Below are 21,925 nucleotides of genomic sequence, written 5' to 3'. Positions count from 1 at the left end.
GGGCTTGATGATATATAGACTTCACCTGCTCTGCAACCAGAGCCTATAATAAAGTTTACAGTTTATAAAACACCATCCTAAAATATTTATGTGGCTCTGTAGGTGAATTGGATCTGTTTTTCAACTCTGTATGCAATCATGCTGTACAAAAGCCACTGACCTTTATAAAGGAAAATATGGCGCTTCTCCTAAGCTGTTCAGTGAATTTAATGTTCTAAATTTAATGCTTTACTTGAGTGGAGGTTTTGTGTTCTGGGGATAGTTGAGGGAGAGTAGGGGAATGGTGGAAAAAAAAAAAAAAGGTTGGCTCCTTTAAAATGTAGAGAGTAATTCTCCTTTTGCAATTCCTTAAAATGTTGACTATCCTCTGAAGTAGCACTGTCTAGTGGAAAATATTTTCATCATCACAGGAAGTTTTATCTGTACTCTCCAATATGGTAGCCACATGTGGTTACTGATTACCTGAAATGCGATCAGTGTAATTAAGAAACTGAATTTTAAATCTTAAATTTAAACTTAATTTAGATTTAAGCAGTTACACATGGCCAGTAGATTTTCAAGCACTAACTTTAATGCTTGTGGTTATAGGATTCTTTATAAACATTTTGAAAACAGCCTGTTTCTACCTAGAAAGTTGTTTGATGCAAATACACTTTCCAAATGTTCACAGATCATCTGATTCACAACTGTGGGTCCGTAGATGTCTGTGCACCCTGAGGACTCACATTCTGCAGTGAGATACATGAGATTTGAATTATGATCACAACTAGCTGTGTGAATTGAGTTAGATAATATTCTTAAAATGTGTTCTTTCATCTGCAAATTGAGCCTATTAATAATACCTACTTCATAGACTTGTTGAGAGGGTTAAATGAAAACATTAATCATCACTCTTAGGTTAATGGTTGAATCTATGAAAGAAATTATAGAACCATTTCATGTCTTAATTAAAAGGGATTTTATGAAGTTTGGTCTATACCACCCAGTTTCTGTCAAAAGAATGGAGCCACTTATAAGTACTATGGGGACATGGTGTACATACCAGGAATCAGATCTTACACAAGTACGGGAGCGGACAAGGAAAGGAAGGTGTACAAGGAGGAAGTGGAAATCAGAAAAGAGTGACCATTTCAGTCTTAATGCCAAGGATGTGCCCTTTGTGCACCAGTGCCAAACTGAATCTCAGACAGAGTTTCGGGTGGAGTAGCAAAGAACAGCGTTATTGCTTTTCAAGGTAAAGAGGGACACAGCAGTTCATGCCCTCAGACACTGTGTGTCCCAGCTTGGGAGGATTTGGTGAGGCGTTTTATAGCAATGTGCAAGAGCAGGCTTCCTGCTAAGGATCAGGGTGTGTGCTGTAATCTGGCCTCATATGATCCTGGGGAGCTCCTCTGATTCTTGAGGTCATCAAACCATGACTTAAACTCTGGAATGAGGAACGGTTCCTCAAGTACTAACCACCCCCCCCATTTGTTGTGGGTTTGATGTCTGTTAAGATCCCCTTCATGGATCACAGCCTTGCCTTGATGAAAGGAATTGCATAACTCAATGAAGTTATGAGCCATTCTGTGCAGAGCCACGCAAAATGGACAGGTCATAGTGGACAGTTCTGACGAAACGTGGTCCACTGAAGGAGGAAATGGCAAACCACTCCAATATTCTTACCTCGAGAATCCCATGAACAGTATAGAAAGACAGAAAGATATGGTACTGGAAGAAGAGCCTCCCAGGTCAGAAGGCCCAGTATGCTACTGGGGAAGAGCAGAAGGCAGCTACAAATAGCTCCAGTAAGCCAGCTGGCAGGTTAGCTCAGTTGGTTAGAGCATGGTGTGAATAACAGATAGCTCCAGAAAGAATGAAGTGTCTGGGCTGAAGCAGAAATGATGCTCAGTTGTGGATATGTCTGGTGGCGAAAGTAAGTCCAATTCTGTAAAGAACATTATTTCATAGGAACTTAGAATGTTAGGTCCACGAATCAAGGTAACATGCACATGATCAAGCAGGAGATGGCAAGACTGAACATCAGCATCTTAGAAGTCAGTGAACTAAAATGGATTGGAATAGGTGAATTTAATTCAGATAGCCATTGTATCTACTACTGTGAACAAGAATCCTTTATAAGAAACGGACCAGCCTTTATAAGAGATGGACCAGCCTTTATCAGAGACGGACCAGCCTTTATAAGAGACGGACCCGCCTTCACAGTTAGCAAGAGTCCTAACTGCAGTGCTTGGGTGGGGCCTCACAAATGGCAGAATGATCGCAATCTGTCTGCTCCATCCAGTCAGCAGAAACAAGACCTGGAGCTGACTGTGGCTCCGATCGTGAGCTCCTTATTGCAGAATTCAGCCTTGAAGAAAGTAGGGAAAACCACTAGGTCATTCAGGTATGACCTAAATCAAATCCCTTATGATTATACAGTGGAGCTGACAAATAGATTCAAGGGATTAGACTGGATAGATAGAGTGCCTGAAGAACTACAGACCACTGTTTGTAACATTGTACGGGAATCAGTGACCAAAACCATCTCAAAGAGAAAGAAATTCAATAAAGCAAAGTGGTTGTCTTAGGAGGTTTTACAAATAGCCAAGGAAAGAATATACATGCAAGACAAGGGAGAAATAGAAAAATATACCCAAATGAATGCAGGGTTCCAGAGAATAGCAAGGAGAAGTAAGGAGGCCTTTTTAAAATGAACAATGCAAAGAGGTAGAGGAAAAGAATAGAATGGGAAAGACAAGAGGTATCTTCAAGAGAACTGGAGACATGAAGGGAACCTTTCATGCAAGAACAGGCAGGATAAAGGACAGAAACGGTGAGGATCTAACAGAGGCAGGAGAAATTAAGAAGAGGCTGCAAGTACATACAGAAGAACTATACAAAAGCTTTTTAACGGTGTGGTCACACACCTAGAGCCAGAAATCCTGGAATGTGAAATCAAGTGGGCATTAGGAAGTATTACTACAAATAAAGCTAGTGGATGTGATGGTATTCCAGCTGAGCTATTTCAAATCATAAAAGATGATGCTGTGAAAGTGCTACACTCCATATACCAGCAAATTTGGAAAACTCAACAATGGCCACAGGACTGGAAAAGGTCAGTTTTCATTCCTATCTCAAAGAAAATCAATGCCAAAGATTGTTCAAAATAAAATACAATTGTGTTCATTTCTCATGCTAGCAAAGTAATGCTCAACATCCTTCAAGTTAGCTTCAGTACTTGAACTAACAACTCCCAGATGTACAAGCTAGGTTTCGAAGAGGCAAAGGAAACAGAGATCAAATTGCCAACATTCTTTGGATCATGGACAAAGCAAGGGAGTTCCAAAAAAATCTGCTTCTGTTTCATAGACTATGGTAAAGCCTTTGACTGTGTGGATCACAACAAACTGTGGAAAATTCTTAAAGTGATGAGTATCAGACCACCTTACCTGCCTCCTGAGAAACCTGTGTGCAGGTCAGGAAGAAACAGAACCAGATAAGGAACAATTGACTGGTTCAAAATTGGGAAAGGCATATGACAAGGCTGCGTATTGTTCCCCTGCTTATTTAAATTATATACAGAGTAGATCATTTGAAATGCAGGAATGGATGAATCACAAGCTGAAATCAAGACTGTCAGGAGAAATTTCAACAACCTTACATACACAGATCCTACCCCCTAATACAGAAGGCAAACAGGAGCTAAAGAGCTTCTTAATGAGAGTGAAAGAGGAGCGTGAAAAAGCTAGTTTGAAACTCAACATTCAAAAATCTAAGATCATGGCATTGGGTCCCATCACTTCATGGCAAATAGAAGGGAAAAAATTGGAAGCAAGGACAGATTTTATTTTCTTGGGGTCCAAAATCAGTGTGGACAGTGCCTGCACAATAAAAAAAAAAAAAAAAAAAAAAGCTTGCTCCTTGGAAGGAAGGCTATGCCAAGCCTAGACAGTGTATTAGAAAGCAGAAACATCATTCTGCTGAAAAAGGCCCATGTAGTCAAAGCTGGGATTTTTCCAGTAGTAGTGTACAGACCAGAGATTTGGACCATAAAGAAAGCTGAGTGGTGAAGAATTGATGCTGATGTATTGTGGTGCTGGAAAGTATGTTGAGAGTCCCATGGACTGCAAGGTTGTCAAGTCAGTCAATCCTAAAGGAATCCAACCCCGCCTTCACTGAAAGGACTGATGCTAAAGCTGAAGCTCCAATACTTTGGTCGCCTGATGTGAAGAGCCAACTCACTGGAAAAGACCTTGATGCTGGGGAAGACTGAAGGGCAGGAGGAGAAATGGGTGACAGAGGATGAGATGGTTAGGTGGCATCAGCAACTCAATTGACATGAATTTGAACAGACTCTGGGAGATACAAGAGGACCGAGAAGCCTAGAGTTCTGCAGTTCATGGGGTCACAAAATATTGTACAGGTCTTAGCAGCTGAACAACAACAACAATATAGCCCAAAGACCTTGCTGCCTGTGCCCCTTAGGGAGGACGAGGCCCCGCCTCAAGGCTGCACGTTGTTTTTTGGATGCTCTTCCTTTGTCTTCGCACCCTCTCCCTTCCTTGATCAGCAATGGTTTGAACTTGCCCTTTGTAACTCAGGGAAGGTCATGAAGGCTGCAGCCTGTTTCCTCAGAAACAAGAAATGTAGGACAGAGAGTGAATTCCATATCTAGGAGCCCCACAATGTCTTGCTTGATTTCAGTCTGAAATGCTGGAACACATGGACAAGTCAGGGTTTGCAGGAAAATTCAAGAAGGAAAGTATCTGGACACCCCACTGGGCCGTGAAGGAAGAAGTAGTTGGAGGACTGTGGTAACTGCCTCTTCTGAGGAAGCTGGGGTCTCTCTGGGCTTGTGCCTGGTGGGCAGTGGGTCAGTGCTGGCTGACAGGACCAGCAATTACGGTGACAAGACTTACTCAGATTGTGAGGAGAAGAAAGACAACTGTTGTTCATGGGACACTTCTGGTCTGCGGTCCCAGGATCTGATTGCCAAGTTCCTTCAAAGAGTAATGGCCTAGTCTTCATTTCTACCTTCCAATCTTAAATGAGTTGCTTTCTTGGCCAACTCGATTCTGAAACCACACAGGAAAGGTATTCTGATGGGGACAAAAAAAAATATTGCCTGTCATTTTAGCAAAAAGAAATGTTGCCTGCCATCAAGACATGAGCCACTGTAACTGCCACCTGCCCCTGATACTGTGCCCCGAGGGGGATTCAGGATGGAGAAAAATAGGATACTGGTTCTAGATAATTAAGATGCTTATCAAAGGAATAATTTCAATGTCTCAGACTCTTGCATTTTCCCATACATAGAAAATATTAAGATCTTTAACTTGAGATGTCTGGTTTTTGGGATTAGCTTTAGTTTTTTGGTGTTTGACTCGTTCTTTTTTTTCAGCTGCTGCTGCTAAGTCACTTCAGTCGCATCCGACTCTGTGCAACCCCATAGACGGCAGCCCACTAGGCTCCTCTGTCCCTGGGTTTCTCCAGGCAAGAATACTGGAGTGGGTTGCCATTTCCTTCTCCAATGCATGAAAGTGAAAAGTGAAAGTGAAGTCGCTCAGTCGTGCCCGACTCTTAGCAACCCCATGGACTGCAGCCTACCAGGCTTCTCCATCCATGGGATTTTCCAGGCGGGAGTACTGGAGTGGGGTGCCATTTTTTTTTAGCATAAACTCCTATAATGTTAGCCATGTTGATAAAACACATTCAAGCACATAGCTCATCACCTTATTTTAGAAATGATTTTGATTTTATTATTTGCAAGTTATAATGATTTTAGAATCATTTATACATGATTTTATAATAGACACCACCACCAGCACCAAAAGTCACTCAGTTGTGTCTGACTCTTTGCGACCCATGGACTGTAGCCCACCAGGCCCCATTCTCCAGGCAAGAATACTGGAGTGGGTTGCCATTTCCTTCTCCAGGGAATCTTCTGGACCCAGGGATCGAACCCAGGTCTCCTGCATTGCAGGCAGATGCTTTAACCTCTGACCCACCAGGGAAGCCCCTTATAACAGACATATGCTCCTTAACTTGCAAATGAGTTTCAGCATATTCTGTCAGTGACTGGCACAAGAATGTCTACTAGGGGTTGTGATTAGAACACTGGTTTCTTGATCCTCAGTACCTGGAGGACTCTGTCTGTACACAGCTGGAAAGCATGCCCTGGAGCCATCCAACTGCTCTTTCTCTTATGCTGATGAGAGAGGATAAAGGCCTGAATAACATCCAAAGACAGTTCATATTTCCATTCAAAGACAGCGACTCCAGTGGAACCAGCCAATTGATCACTGGCAAACACAGAAACACCTCAAGGCTAAATTACTCCTAGAGCTTTCTATCTCCCTGTGGATTATTAGCCTTTGGCTGAATTCAGGTATATCTTTATAAAATAAAAGACTAGTATCACCTTAGCAAAAAAGACTGAGGCAAATTATTGTGCTCACATTTACCCATTGTGCCCCCCACCCCGCCCCCCAAGAAGACAAATCAATCCGCATTTTCTTTGTGACAAACTTGTAGAAATAATGGTGTATAAGCAAAAGAAATGCGAGGGAATTATTTATGTAATGGAGATTTTTTTCTCATAAATTGTCAAATTATAAATAGCTGCCGACCTGGTGGATTTCCTTAAGGCTGTGCTCTCTGCTTTTATCAACTTTATGTATGACTTATGCAGGGAGATGCATCAGATTGAGAAACGATGAAGAAAATGTGATTTGCCTGAAAACTGAATCCAGAGATAAGCTTGTGAGTTTTAAAGCACTGTATCAGAATATAAAATTTCACTGTAATGATGATATAAAATTTATCTATTTTTCATCCAAAAATTGCCATGTAAAATACTGTATATTTAATCACCAAAACTTTGTGATGTTGATATTACATTGTTCGTTTTGCATAGAAAATACTTAAGCCTCAAGGATATGCAGCAACTATTTTACATTGCTGTCCAAGCTAGTGGTGAAGATGGATGTGTCTACCAAGAAATTCAGAAAGCTACAAATAAGAAGTTTATCAGGGATCTTAAGAACTGCAATTCAGGAGGCACTGCTTCAACTAACAATTCAAATCTGTTCCAAGGAAAATAGAAAATGGCAGCGGTTATAAGACAAGACACAGTGCTCTTCCAGAGAAACTGTGTAGGTTATTTTTACATAACTATGCTTGGTACCAGTGAAACAGGAGGGAAGGGGGCGGGGCACAACTTTGAAAGAAAGACAAAGCCTGAAGGCGCAACACAACTGATTAGAATCGAACGAGTCCAAGACGGCAGAGAAGTCAGCTTGATTAGACCTTGATCCTCAGTATAAGCTCCTTGTAATACATCGGCACATCGGCAAGCTAAATGACACAACCAGAGGTGCCACGGCGGTTCCCAAGTTGCGAAAGGCCAAAAAGTGGGAGGTAGCCCAACACCTGGAAATCTCTGCCCTGTCCCAAAATTGTTGGAATAACCTCCTACTCATTAGCCAGTGGAATTACTCAGCCCATAGAAGATAACCACATTATATTTCCAGGCCACACCCACCTAGGTGATGGCCCACACTCTGTTTGTGGAGTGTTTCTCGCTGAATAAAATCTACTTCTTGCCAACCACTTAGTCTCTCAGTGAATTCTTTCTGCAATGAGACACAAAAACACATGAACCTCAGTCAGTCAATTCAGTTGATCAGTACTGTCCAACTCTTTGAGACCCCAAGGGTGGCAGCACACCAGGCTTCTCTGTCCATCAGCAACTCCCGGGGCTTATTCAAACTCATGTCCATCCAGTTGGTGATCCATTCAACCATCTCATCCCCTGTCGTCCCCTTCTCCTGCCTTCAATCTTTCCCCGCATCAGGGTCTTTTCAAATGAGTCAGTTCTTCGCATCAGGTGGACAAAGTATTGGAGTTTCAGCTTCAGCATCAGTCCTTCAAATGAATATTCAGGACTGATCTCCTTTCAGTCCAAGGGACTCTCAAGAGTCTTCTCCAACACCACAGTTCAAAAGCATCAATTCTTCAGTGCTCAGCTTTTTTATAGGCCAATTCTCACATCCATACATGACTACTGGAAAAACCATAGTTTTGACTATATGGACCTTTGTCACCAAAGTGATGTCTCTGCTTTTTAATATGCTGTCTAGGTTGGTCATAGCTTTCCTTCCAAGGAGCAAGTGTCTCAATTTCATCACTGCAGTCACCATCTGCAGTGATTTTGGAGCCCCAAAATATAAAGTCTCTCACTGTTTCCATTGTTTCCCCATGTATTTGCCATGAAGTGATGGGACCAGATGCCATGATCTTAGTTTTCTGACTATTGAGCTTTCAGCCAACGCTTTCACTCTCCTCTTTCACTTTCATCAAGAGGCTCTTTCATTGCTTTCTGCCATATGGTGGTGTCATTTGCATATCTCAGGTTATTGATATTTCTCCTAGTAATCTTGATTCCAGCTTGTGCTTCATCCAGCCCAGTATTTCACATGATGTACTCTGCATGTAAATTAAATAAGCAGGGTGAAAATATACAGCCTTAACGTACTCCTTTCCTGAATTGGAACCAGTCTGTTTCCCCATGTCCAGTTCTAAGTGTTGCTTCTTAACCTGCATACAGATTTCTCAGGAGACAGGTCAGGTGGCCTGGTATTCCCATCTCTAGAAGTATTTTCCAGTTTGTTGTGATCCACACAGTCAAAGGTGTTGAAATAGTCAATAAAGCAGAGTCGATGTTTTTCTGGAACTCTCGAGTTTTTGATGATCAAGTGGATGTTGGCAATCTGATCTCTGGTTCCTCTGCCTTTCCTAAACCCAGCTTGAATATCTGGAAGTTCAGGGTTCACGTACTGTTGTAACCTTGCTTGGAGAATTTTGAGAATTACTTTGCTAGTGTGTGAGATGAGTGCAATTGTGTAGTACTTTGAACATTCCTTAGTATTGACTTTCTTTGGGACTGGAATGAAAACTGACCTTTTCTAGTCCCGTGACCATTGCTGAATTTTCCAAGTTTGCTGGCATACTGAGTGTAGCACTTTCACAGCATCATCTTTTAGGATTTGAAATAGCTCAGCTAGAATTACATCACCTCCACTAGCTTTGTTTGTAGTGATGGTTCCTAAGGCCCACATGACTTCACATTCCAGGATGTCTGGCTCTAGGTGAGTGATCACACCATCGTGATTATCTGGGTCGTGAAGATCTTTTTTGTACAGTTCTTCTGTGTAATCTTGCCACCTCTTCTTAATATCTTCTGCCTCTCTTGGGTCCATACCATTTCTGTCCTTTATCGAGCCCATCTTTGCATGAAATGTTCCTTTGGTATCTCTAATTTTCTTGAAGAGATCTCTAGGCTTTAACATTCTATTGTTTTCCTTTATTTCTTTGCACTGATCACTGAGGAAGGCTTTCTTATCTCTCCTTGCAATTCTTTGGAACTCTGCCTTCAAATGGGTGTACCTTTTCTTTTCTCCTTTGCTTTTTGCCTCTCTTCTTTTCACAACTATTTGTAAGGCCTCCTCAGACAGCCATTTTGCTTTCTGCATTTCTTTTTCTTTTGGATGGTCTTGATCCCTGTCTCCTGTACAGTGACACAAACCTCCATCCACAGTTCATCAGGCATTTTGTCTATCAGATCTAGTCCCTTAAATCTATTTCTCACTTCCACTGTATAAACATTAGGGACTTGATTTAGGTCATACCTGAATGGTCTAGTGGTTTTCCCTACTTTCTTCAATTTTAATTTTAATTCTGCAATTAGGAGTTCATGATCTGAGCCACAGTCAGCTCCTGGTCTTTTTTTGCTGGCTGTATAGAGCTTCTCCATCTTTGGGTGCAAAGAATATAATCAATCTGATTTTGGTACTGACCTTCTGGTGATGCCCATGTACAAAGTCTTCTTTCCTGTTGTTGGAAGAGGGTGTTTTCTATGACCAGTGTGTCCTCTTGATAAAACTCTAGCCTTTGCCCTGCTTCATTTCGTACTCCAAGGCCAAACTTGCCTGTTACTCCAGGTGTCTCTCGACCTCCTACTTTTACATTCCAGTCCCCTACAATGAAAAGGGCAACTTAGGCTGGTGTTAGTTTTAGAAGGTCTTGTAGGACTTCATAGAACTGTTCAACTTCAGCTTCTTCAGCATTACTGGTCAGGGCATAGACTTGGATTACCATGATATTGAATGGTTTGCCTTGGAAATGAACAGCCATTTTTCTTTCGTTTTAGAGACTGCATTCAAGTACTGCATTTTGGACTCTTTTGTTGACTATGATGGCTACTTCATTTCTTCTAAGGGATTCTTGCCCACAGTAGTAGATATAATGATCATCTGAATTAGATTCACTCATTCTAGTCCATTTTAGTTCCCTGGTTCCTAAAATGTGGATGTTCACTCTTGCCATCTTCTGTTTGACCACTTCCAATTTACCTTGATTCGTGGACCTGACATTCCAGGTTCCTATGCAATATTGTTCTTTATAGCATCAAATTTTACTTCCATCACCAGTCCCATCCACAACTGGGTGTTGTTTTTGCTTTGGATCCATTCCTTCCTTCTTTCTGCAGTTATTTCTCCATTGTTCTCCTGAGCCTAAGTCCAGATATTGGGTGAGTGGTTCTAATTAAAAGACCATGCATTCAAGTCCCAAGCATGGTTTCAGCTGGTTTCTAGTCCTAGCCTCTTGGCTTCAAGTTTCAAACTGGGTTTTGGCTGCGTTCATGTCCTGGTGCATGGGTTCAAACCCAAATCTGAGGTAAACAGTTTCACCAGCAAGCATTCAGTCACTTGCCAGCAGTAGATTGATTGTTTAGCTGTGATCTCTAAGGAGTAAAGAAAACACGTTCCAGGTGGCTTTGGATGGTTTTTGGAAGTCAAAAGTTTACATTGCTCTTGGAGATGAACATGTATCAGTTTATAGTTCAAATTTCCTCCCTTTGATGACTCCTTCTTTGGAAAGCATTGATGATAAATTATCTTATGTGCTAGTACTCATTTGCTAATATCATTAAACAAAAGTCCCTCAGAACCGGGAAGTTTGTTTGTATGTCAAGTCCCACAGAAGAGGAAAAGGGACTAAGAGTCATGATCTTCAGATAATAATCATGTTCAAGCAACAAGGAGATTTTCAGGAAGAAAGACTAGGCATTGTCCACACCTGAAATAATGACATACTTAGTCCATTTTTTAATCTGTGGTATAAATTGTGGGACATGTCTAGTTGAGTAATTCAAGACTTTGCACACTCATAATTTTAAAATCCTGAGTAGCTGAGGAACAGCAAGAAATATGGAGCATCATTAATTTAAGAAGGACAAAGAGAGAACATATGAGGTATCTGAATTACATCCAAGACCCTTTAACATCTGATGAAATTTACTTTTATTGACTATTTCATCCTCACCAAGAATCAGAACCATCCATATCCACACAGCTTACTGCCTATATTAACATGACTTTAAAAGTTGCAGATAACTGTATTTCATTACAGGCAGTTCCTGAAAAATCCATCAACTCTTCAGTTGAAAGGATCAAATGATAGTGTGTACTCTAAGACTTTCTTAACCTCTTGCTTCAAAATACTTGCCTTGATGCTGTGTACAAATCCAAAAATATACATCATTGCAATTCTCATATTTAAAGACCTTAAACTTGATTTTAAACTCTCAATAAATAACCCAAATGTGCTCTTCACTCTGTCCATCACCACTACTGGAGAAGAATACCTGTTCCTGAGGAAAGCAATAAACTCGACTTTGTTTTGTTGGCTAGTCATTATTCTCTTTGGGGGCCTCTGCCTCTGGCTCAGCTCAGCCAATATTAGGAAATTCACAGCTCATTGACTGCTCCATTCTCAATCACAGCCTGTTTTCCCCACATATCTGTTTTTACCCACCTGCCTGAAATGCCTGATTCCACACCCTCTTTCTTTATCCGACAAGCTTCAAGTTAAAATTTAAGATCAATTTCATTGTTATGTGAAGTCTCCTTCAACAATTACAGTTGGAGATAATTATTTCTCACTTGGTTGCTACCAAAGAAATTTTCCCATAACTCAGTTATTGTAACTCCATTCTATATTATAAATATATGCATGTTTTTCATGCATATATTTGGTACATGCATGGTAGTATACATATATTTGGTATATACATTGGTAGTATGTAAGCTCCCTGAAAGCAAATAACATTAACATTACTTTTACCTCAGTCTCCTAAACAACAGATTTATTGACTGACATGTTATAGCTATGCATTTGTTATTTTTTGAGGAAATGAATATATAGTCAGCATGTGTCTTTTTAATATTAAGTACTCAAAAATTAAGTTATTTTTTGTTTTAAGATATTGAACAACTGGAGTCAGTGATTCAGCAAGGTAGTGATGAAAGAAAATGGGGCAAATGGCTCCCTACTGGTTTTTTTCCTATAAATACACCTATGAGACAGTTTAATTTATAATCAAGCACAGTCAGAGATTAACAACAAGAGGTAAGAATGAAACAGAACGATGATAACATACGCTGTAATAAAGGCTATGTGAATGCGGTCTCTTTTTCTCAAAATATCCTATTGTGCTGTTTTCCCCACCTTCTTCTGATGCTGATGTGCCGACTTGGAGAGATGAAGTGAAACGAATGATGGAGGCGTTTTGATCGCTATATTAGGCTATTACTGACCTTCTGATGATTTGTCAGAAGGGGGTTCACTTGCTTTGGGTGATCCTGGATGACAGAACTGTGGCAAAGTTGATGGCTGGATGTCAGGAGTGGATGACGTCAATGGTTGGAGAACTCAGGTGAGACAGAGCAGAATGGCAGGAGGTTTCATCACACTACTCAGAACAGCACGCAGCTTAAAATGTATTATCTCTGGAACTTTCCATTTAGTATTTCTGGACCTTGGATGAACTCAGGTAATAGAAACCAGAGAAAGTGAAACCATGGATAAAAAGAGACGAGTCTGTGGTCCAAGCCTCAGGGGTTTGGCAGTCTCTTTCCCTCTCAATCTGCAGAATGACACTCTGCTTATTTTCCAATACATTGCTAGCTCACTGTTATTTTTTTGAGTCAGGTATTTCAGAGCTGATTTTCAGATCCAGAGAGTAGATACTGTGCAAAATGGGAATGGATTTTACAGAAAGCTCAGGTTGAACATTATTCACCAAAGAAGGTGTATTCGTCTACCTTACCTATTAATTATACATTTGCCTCTTATTTCTCCTGCATTCAGTAAGGAAAATTTGTATATAAGTTAAATATAGAATCTTCTTGGGTCAGAAAGAAAAAGATAGTCAAAGGACCTATATTTTAGAACTGCATATACTATATTCTAAATACAATTCTGAATAATTTACTGTTGCTAACCTAAGATATGCAGATGACACCATTTTTATGGCAGAAAGTGAAGAGGAACTAAAAAGCCTCTTGATGAAAGTGAAAGTGGAGAGTGAAAAAGTTGGCTTAAAGTTCAACATTCAGAAAACGAAGATCATGGCATCTGGTCCCATCACTTCATGGGAAATAGATGGGGAAACAGTGGAAACAGTGTCAGACTTTATTTTTTGGGCTCCAAAATCACTGCAGATGGTGACTGCAGCCATGAAATTAAAAGACGCTTACTCCTTGGAAGAAAAGTTATGACCAACCTAGAGAGCATATTGAAAAGCGGACACATTACTTTGCCGACAAAGGTCCATCTAGTCAAGGCTATGATTTTTCCAGTGGTCATGTATGGATGTGAGAGTTGGACTGTGAAGAAAGCTGAGCGCTGAAGAATTGATGCTTTTGAACTGTGGTGTTGGAGAAGACTCCTGAGAGTCCCTTGGACTTCAAGGAGATCCAACCAGTCCATTCTGAAGATCAGTCCTGGGTGTTCTTTGGAAGGAATGATGCTAAAGCTGAAACTCCAGTACTTTGGCCACCTCATGCGAAGAGTTGACTCATTGGAAAAGACTCTGATGCTGGGAGGGGTTGGGGGCAGGAGGAGAAGGGGACGACCGAGGATGAGATGGCTGGATGGCATCACTAACTCGATGGACATGAGTTTGAGTGAACTCCGGGAGTTGGTGATGGACAGGGAGGCCTGGAGTACTGCGATTCATGGGGTTGCAAAGAGTCGGACATGACTGAGTGACTGAATTGAACCTAAGATTTAAAATGGAGATAGAATTAACACCCAATTCAAAGCATTATGTAGAAAGTGTAATGTGATCATGTAAACAAAAGTGTTCTATGAATGATTAAGTGAAAGTGAGAGTCACTCAGTCGTGTCCAGCTCTCCAGGCAAGAATACTGGAGTGGGGAGCCTTTCCCTTCTCCAGGGGATCTTCCCAACCCAGGGATTGAACCCAGGTCTCCCGCATTTCAGGTGGATACCAGCTGAGCCACAAGGGACACCTGAGTTCTAAGCAAGTTCAAACAGCTGGTAGTCAGGATGGGAGGGGATGTGGAGACAAGGAGCGGTAATCAAGGAACAGCAGTGTAGTCCTGGGGCAGGGCCCTGGCTCCCCCTCAAGGGATACACACACAGTATCTCTGAGGAGTAGTGAAGATATCAAAACCCCCATCAAGTGGGAGAAGTGAACTGTTTGCTGCCCACAGGCATGTAGACCCCAGACTCCTTAGAACCAGGAGGTTGATGATTCTGAGTCCTACTTACCTCACCACCAAATCATCAGGAGAATGTCCACAAGCTGATCACACCCTGCTCCCTGAACACTGTAAGACATCCCACCGCCCTCTCCAGGGTGCAACATAAAGTTTAGAGGGCACTAGCCCTCTGTGTCCCCCTTTGCCTGACAAAATAATAAAACTTTTCTACTTTATCAAAATTCTGTCCCAGGAATTCAGTCTCGGGGTCGAGAGGTCCAATTTGGCTTCAGTTGGGTATGAGGGGAACAGTGAAATGATACGATGGATAAACAGTAGAGGTCTTATATCTCTGAGAGTGTGGCATTTGGGATGAGGACAGAAAGAGTGCTGATCCGGGTAGGCCTCTGGAACTCCTGGGGCTTTCGGTGGCTCTTTCAGCCGTGTGCTTTCCTCTTCACAGGATATCCCTTGTGTCGTGTTCGTGCACCTTTCAGGAACCAGCTGGAAATACCAGATGGGTTTCAAGAATGTGGAAACTCCGAGAAGTTTTGCCCCAATGCTGCTATCTCCCACGCACTGGAAAACTCCTGAAGGATTCTTGTCTTCCTTGTCCTTCATGTTCCTGGAGTTTCTTCCTGAGCAAAGCATGAGGATTAATAACAGCCCTGGGTCTCCCTGGCTCTGAGCCATGACACTGGCATTTACTAGTTTCATGACGTTAGGAGAAGTGATCACAGTTGAGATATGGAACAACTCGGGAATACATTTGTTTTCCTGGTTTGTTGGAAAGAACACAATAATGGTGTATGAGAACTTTTAATCCATAAACTGATATATAACTTTCAAAAAAATTAACACTTTCCATTACTAATGTGTCAATAAATTCTTGGCATCCTTGATATAGACTGATGTTTATTTACAGGAGCTACAAAGGCAAACACACATAAATGCACTCTATCATGCACACAGAGACACATCTGCTGCTAGACAGGCTGTAGGGAAGCGCACACTCGCTCTGGTTCTTTCTCTACACACACACTCACAATACTTCTGACACTAGGTCTGCACGCTAATCCAGAAATTGTATACTTCAGGGACTTTTATGGAGGCATGATTGACCATGAGGTCAATTTCCAGGCCCTCTCTTCTCTCTGGGGAATGGGGCCTAGGGCTGAAAATCAAAGCTTCTCATCACAGCTTGGCCTCTCTGGTGACCAGATCCCATCCTGGAGCCCAACTAGTGCCACCTCATTAAAGCCACAGGCACTCCTAGCACCCAGGGGACTGACTTCAAGGGGTGTAGATGCTCTGTCAGAAATCAGGGCCAAAGACCAAATATTAGAACAAACAACGCTCCCTGTGCTCTTAACACTTGGGGAGTTCCTCAGCTCTAGGAGCTTTGTTCCAGGAACTGGGGTCAAATTTTACACACCACACACACAGATATGCATATATAATAAAGAGAAAGAAAAAGGATATATATTCTTTTATTTCACACCGGCAAAGGCAACACAGGAGCCTCAGCTTTAGGACAAGGACACACACTCGCAGCTGGTCGAGCAGCAAGTCGGATGAGTAGGTCTGGAGTCAGCTGGATCTAGTGGTGCGGACACTTGCTATCTAGCTTTCAAGGAAAGAAGTGTACGAGCATTATCTTTTGAGAACCTTAGTTTTCTACCTATTCAGCCTGTCCTGGACTCACCAGGTCACCAAAATATCTATCAGACATTACTCTGTCTGCCCTAATCATTTCAGTTTATTTTTGAAGGCATTGTTCTTTTGAGTTGATTAACTCTCCACTCCCATCCCACCCCTGCCCTTGGTCTTTTCCCTACTAATATGGCTCAATCTAAAGCCCAGAAACAATCTTCTTTTCTGGGAAATGCCTCTTGTATTTAGTGACCATTAATTCTTAAACAGTTAGATCTCTTAAGATATAGTAAACAGGTGGCAACATCTGGACTACAGCAAAAATAGATGTCACACATCTAGGTCTACCCAAGGCCAAGTTATCACTGATGGCTTTTTTTTTTTTTTTTGTATTTAGCTTACAAAGAAAGTACTAGACTCAAAAATGATATTTGCAGGTGATTTTGACAATTTCATGCAGAAATGATTTATAACTTGGCTGATAAAAGTTTTTCTCTCTCATAGTTATAAACATGTTTCAAGATCAGCATTTACTCTAATGTATAATATTTGTATATAATGTGTGTTCTTTTTGTAAATATTAGGTGTTAAAAAATATTTGCAGTCAATTTGCAGTTTGAATTAGAAGTGTGTCCAATTCAGCAAGCCAGACCACTTTATTTACTCAGTAGTTGCTCTGATGCCAAAGAATATACTAGCTTACGCAAGTTTTTCTTAACACTTTTATCAAAGTGTGCTCTGTTCAAAGGGCCCTATAGGCTGATGACTAAAGGAAAATCAATACACGTAAGACAATCAGTGAAAAAGTAAAATCCAGTAAAGTTCATTTGTGTGCTACCAGCAATATACACAAGAGAACTGCTAAGCGAAAAAGAAACCCATGAGTATAAGAAAAAGATTTGGTACTCCAGACCTGGAACAAACGTGGGTGTATTTATTTAAATGGAAAAGTAGGCCTTTCAGAGCTGCTTACCTGGGAATCTGACCGCGCTGCTTGAGTTAGTTTTCTCTGGCTCCCGTAACCAAAGACAGCAAATTGGTTGGCTTCCGACAACAGAAATCTTTGCTTTCATGGTTCTGGACGCCAGAATCACGGTGTTGGCAGGGCCAAGCTCCCTCCGAAGGCTCTAAGAGGCAGTCCCGTCCTTGCCCCGCCACGCCTCCAGCCGCAGGCATTCACTGCCTCCTGGCTGCATCATTTCCGTTTCGGCCTTTGCGGTCACTTCCGCCTTCCTTCCTGTTTCTCTCTCCGCCTCACTTTTATAAGGATGCACATAAAAGCATTAAGGGCCCAGAGGAATGCGCTTGGCTGTTTCCTCAAGTTTCTTTCTTCTTTCCTCCCTTCCTCCCTCCCTCACCTTCTCTTTCTCGCTCTTTCTTTTATAGCCACTATGGACAACTTAAAAAAAAATTAAAAGCCAAGCTACCGCATGATCCCACAACCCACTACCGGGCATCCCTTACAACTTGCACCCAGGGCAGAGTATTTCTCCCACCCAAGAGTTTCAATGACTGATTCTGTTCAATGAAACATCAATTCTAATGGTTTTTCACTAAAATGCCATGAAAAATTCTCTGATCTGTTTGAAAATGGAGCAAAACAAAATAAAAACTTTTTTAATTGCAGGATTTCTCAGATATTTAGCTGCAAAAATGCACTATAAGTCTTTGATGATAATGCCAGGTTTAAACAGGGCGAAGAACCGTTTTATTTAAGAAGATTCATGAGTTTGGGAACAGCAGAGGAATTTCACTGGGGACAAACAAGCATGGTGAACCACAGGCAAATTATGAAACAAGTGATAACAGTTGCTCTTCTACAGAGGAAAGGAGGAAGTTGGAAAGAGATGTTCTGAACAAAAGGTCTTCGGAGGAACGTGAGTTTGAAGTGGCGGTGGCTTCTCGCCGGCGGCACACCGAGGGCAGCTTGCTGCTGTCAGTGGAGAGGGCAGTCCTTCCTGCGGGAGTTCTTCAAGCTGCCCTGAGCATGCGTGCACGCTCCTCAACTCCAGTGCTGGGTTGTTTTCTTAAAACAATTTCTGACACATTTTTACAAGAAGCTTTACAGACTTAAAGGGAAAAGAAAGAAATTCTTTTCTCCCAGTGCATCTGGAGGGCTAAAGTTCAAAGGATAATACTTGGAAACATGCAGCTGTAGTGGTACCCCATCTAATTTCTAAATAACAAAATGTGTGACAATAGCTGCCATTACTGTTAAACAATTTTCTGGAGGTTCTAGTCAAAGGCAAATGGAAGAGAAAAGAAAAAGAATGTATAACAAGAAATAAACCAGTCCATCCTAAAGGAAATCACTTCTGAATATTCATTGGAAGGACTGATGTGGAAGCTGAAACTCCAATACTTTGGCCACCTGAGGCAAAGAACTGACTCACTGGTTAAAAGATCCTGATGCTGGGAAAGATTGAAGGTGGGAGGAGAAGGGGACAACAGAGGATAAGATGGGTTGGATGGCATCACTGACTTGATGGACATGAGTTTGAGTAAACTTCAGGAATGGGTGATGGACAGGGAGGCCTGGCATGTTGCAGTCCATGGGTTGCAGAGTTGGACACAGCTGAGCGACTGAATTGACTAACTGAAACCTATTGGAAAGAATGAAACAATAGGATTGATGTCATTATATTCATTTTTTGAAAAGTATCTAGAGGATTCACTGTAATAGATTAATCACAATAATTTAATGACAAGATTCAACAAAGAAACTAAATGAAAAAGCAAGAGAGTTCCTAAATATTTGTAAGGCCAGTTTGAACATATAATATAGTGAAGTTTTCTTTAATAAAACAATAGGAATAGGTAAAGTGCATAAATAATCAATTCTCATGAGAAATGGCAAAGCTATAACACTTTCTAAGGACTATGCAAAATTAAATTAATCTTTCCTGGATGGAAAGATTGAGTTTTGAAAAGGCATTATTTATGTTTAAAAATACATCGTATATTGATCGAAACCTCATAAAAAAATCAATGGAAATCTATTTGAAATTGGACAAAATAATTTTAAGCTATTCAGAAACTTTTGGAAAACTATTCTGAAAAAGGGAAATAAGACACTTTCATGATCAGATATATATAAAATATCAATACATCTATTATAAAAGTCCAACAATTCAATGAGTGATTTATTGGTATAACATGAAATATACAGATCTGTGAGCTAACACAAGTAGTTCTGAACTGGCTCAGAGAATGTGTAATATGTAAGATATTAAGTTATATATGCTAGGTGAACATCAACACAGTGGAGGGATAGAGATATTCCAATAAAGGCTGGAATATTCCTTTTCCTGTAAATTTTGACCAGTAGGTAGATGTTTGTGTATCTGTGTAGTTATATTTACATACTTATGTATGTAGGTTTTAACATCTACATTATCAAAGCGGGTCCCCCATCTAAGACCTAAGCAGGCCCAACTCTGCTTAGCTTGCCAGGTCAGATGAGATTGGTGCATTCAGGGTGGTTGTTATGCTTAGTGAAATAAGTCAGATAGAGAAAGATAAATACTCCGTGTTATCACTTATATGTGGAACATAAAAAATAAAAGCAAATATATATGGCAAAACAGAAATAAGCTCACAGATACTGAGAAGAAACTAGTGGTTATCAGTGGGGAGAAGAAAGCAGGGAGGGTAAGAGGCTGGCATGGGACTAAGAAATACACACTGCTGGTTAGTCGCTAAGCTGTGTCTGACTCTTTTGTGATCCCATGCATTGTAGCCACCAGGCTCCTCTGTCCATGGGGTTTCCCAGGCAAGAATTTGGAGTGGGTTGCCATTTCCTCCTTCAGGGGATCTTCCCAACCCAGGAATCAAGCCCAGGTCTCCTGGATTGCAGGCAGACACTTTACCCTCTGAGCAAACAAGGAAGACCTGTGAAACAAATAAGCTACATGGACAATAGTACAGCATGGAGAATACAGGCAATGCTTTACAGGCAATAGAACGCAGCCAGTACTTTATAACTTCATGGCTGAGTGAGCGAACAATAGCAATTTTATAATAACTTTAAATGGAGTGTTGCTGTTGCTCAGTTACTAAGTCACGTCTGATTCTTTGTGACCCCATGAACTGCAGCACACCAGGCTTCCCTCTCCTTTACAGTCTCCTGGAGTTTGCTCACATTCATGTCCATTGAGTTGGCGATGCCATCCAACCATCTCATCTTCTGATGCCCGTTTATCCTTTGCCTTCAATCTTACTCAGCATCAGGGTATTTTCCAGTGAGTTTGCTCTTTGTATCAGGTGGCCAAAGTGTTGGAGCTTCAACTTCAGCATCAGTCCTTCCAGTGAATATTCAGGGTTGATCTCCTTTAGGATGGACTGGTTGGACCTCCTTGCAGCCCAAGGGCCTCTCAAGAGTCTTCTCCAGCAGCATGATTTGAAAGCATCAATTCTTCAGCACTCAGGCTTCTTTATGATCTAACTCATATCTGTACGTGACTACTGGAAAAACCATAGCATTGAACCACTATGTTGTATTCCTGGAACTAATAAAATATTAAATCAATCATATTTCAATAAAGAAAATATGGTCTAATGCTTAAGACTGTCAGTGTCTTATTGAGAAAGCAGTAAAACAAAGTGTTTATTTAATTTATTAAATCAAATATAATCAGTTTATAGACTAAAAATTATTTTATAAACTTTCCCTCACCAACTTTTGAAAGTAGAACACAAACAACTTAAATGTTGATCAACTAAAATACATCAAAATAAATTCAGAAATTACAGAAGTAATTATAAAAAGTAATTTCTAAAATCCAGAATAATTGGAGGTAAGCTTTTAAATGATTACATCATAGCTAAAAATTTTTTAGCAAAGTATAGGTTCAAGAATTGGAGGCAAGCTTTTAAGTTCAAGAATTTATATATGTCTACACCCTGCTTATTTAACTTATATGCAGAGTACATCATGAGAAACGCTGGACTGGAAGAAACACAAGCTGGAATCAAGATTGCCGGGAGAATTATCAATAACCTCAGATATGCAGATGACACCACCCTTATGGCAGAAAGTGAAGAGGAACTTAAAAAGCCTCTTGATGAAAGTGAAAGAGGAGAGTGAAAAAGTTGGCTTAAAGCTCAACATTCAGAAAATGAAGATCATGGCATCCGGTCCCATCACTTCATGGGAAATAGATGGGGAAACAGTGGAAACAGTGTCAGACTTTATTTGTTTGGGCTCCAAAATCACTGCAGACGGTGACTGCAGCCATGAAATTAAAGGACGCTTGCTCCTTGGAAGGAAAGCTATGATCAACCTAGACAGCATATTCAAAAGCAGAGACATTACTTTGCTGACTAAGGTCCATCTAGTCAAGGCTATGGTTTTTCCTGTGGTCATGTATGGATGTGAGAGTTGGACTGTGAAGAAGGCTGAGGGCCGAAGAATTGATGCGTTTGAACTGTGGTGTTGGAGAAGACTCTTGAGAGTCCCTTGGACTGCAAGAAGCTCCAACCCGTCCATTCTGAAGGAGATCAGCCCTGAGATTTCTTTGGAAGGAATGATGCTGAAGCTGAAACTCCAGTACTTTGGCCACCTCATGCGAAGAGTTGACTCACTGGAAAAGACTCTGATGCTGGGAGGGATTGTGGGCAGGAGGAGAAGGGGATGACCGAGGATGAGATGGCTGGATGGCATCACAGACTCGATAGATGTGAGTCTGAGTGAACTCCGGGAGTTGGTGATGGACAGGGAG

Source organism: Capricornis sumatraensis, chromosome 4 (assembly GCF_032405125.1).
Source record: "Capricornis sumatraensis isolate serow.1 chromosome 4, serow.2, whole genome shotgun sequence".
Classification (NCBI taxonomy): Eukaryota; Metazoa; Chordata; class Mammalia; order Artiodactyla; family Bovidae; genus Capricornis; species Capricornis sumatraensis.
The sequence above is the reverse complement of the archived record's forward strand: the minus strand, read 5'-3'. Positions refer to the sequence as shown.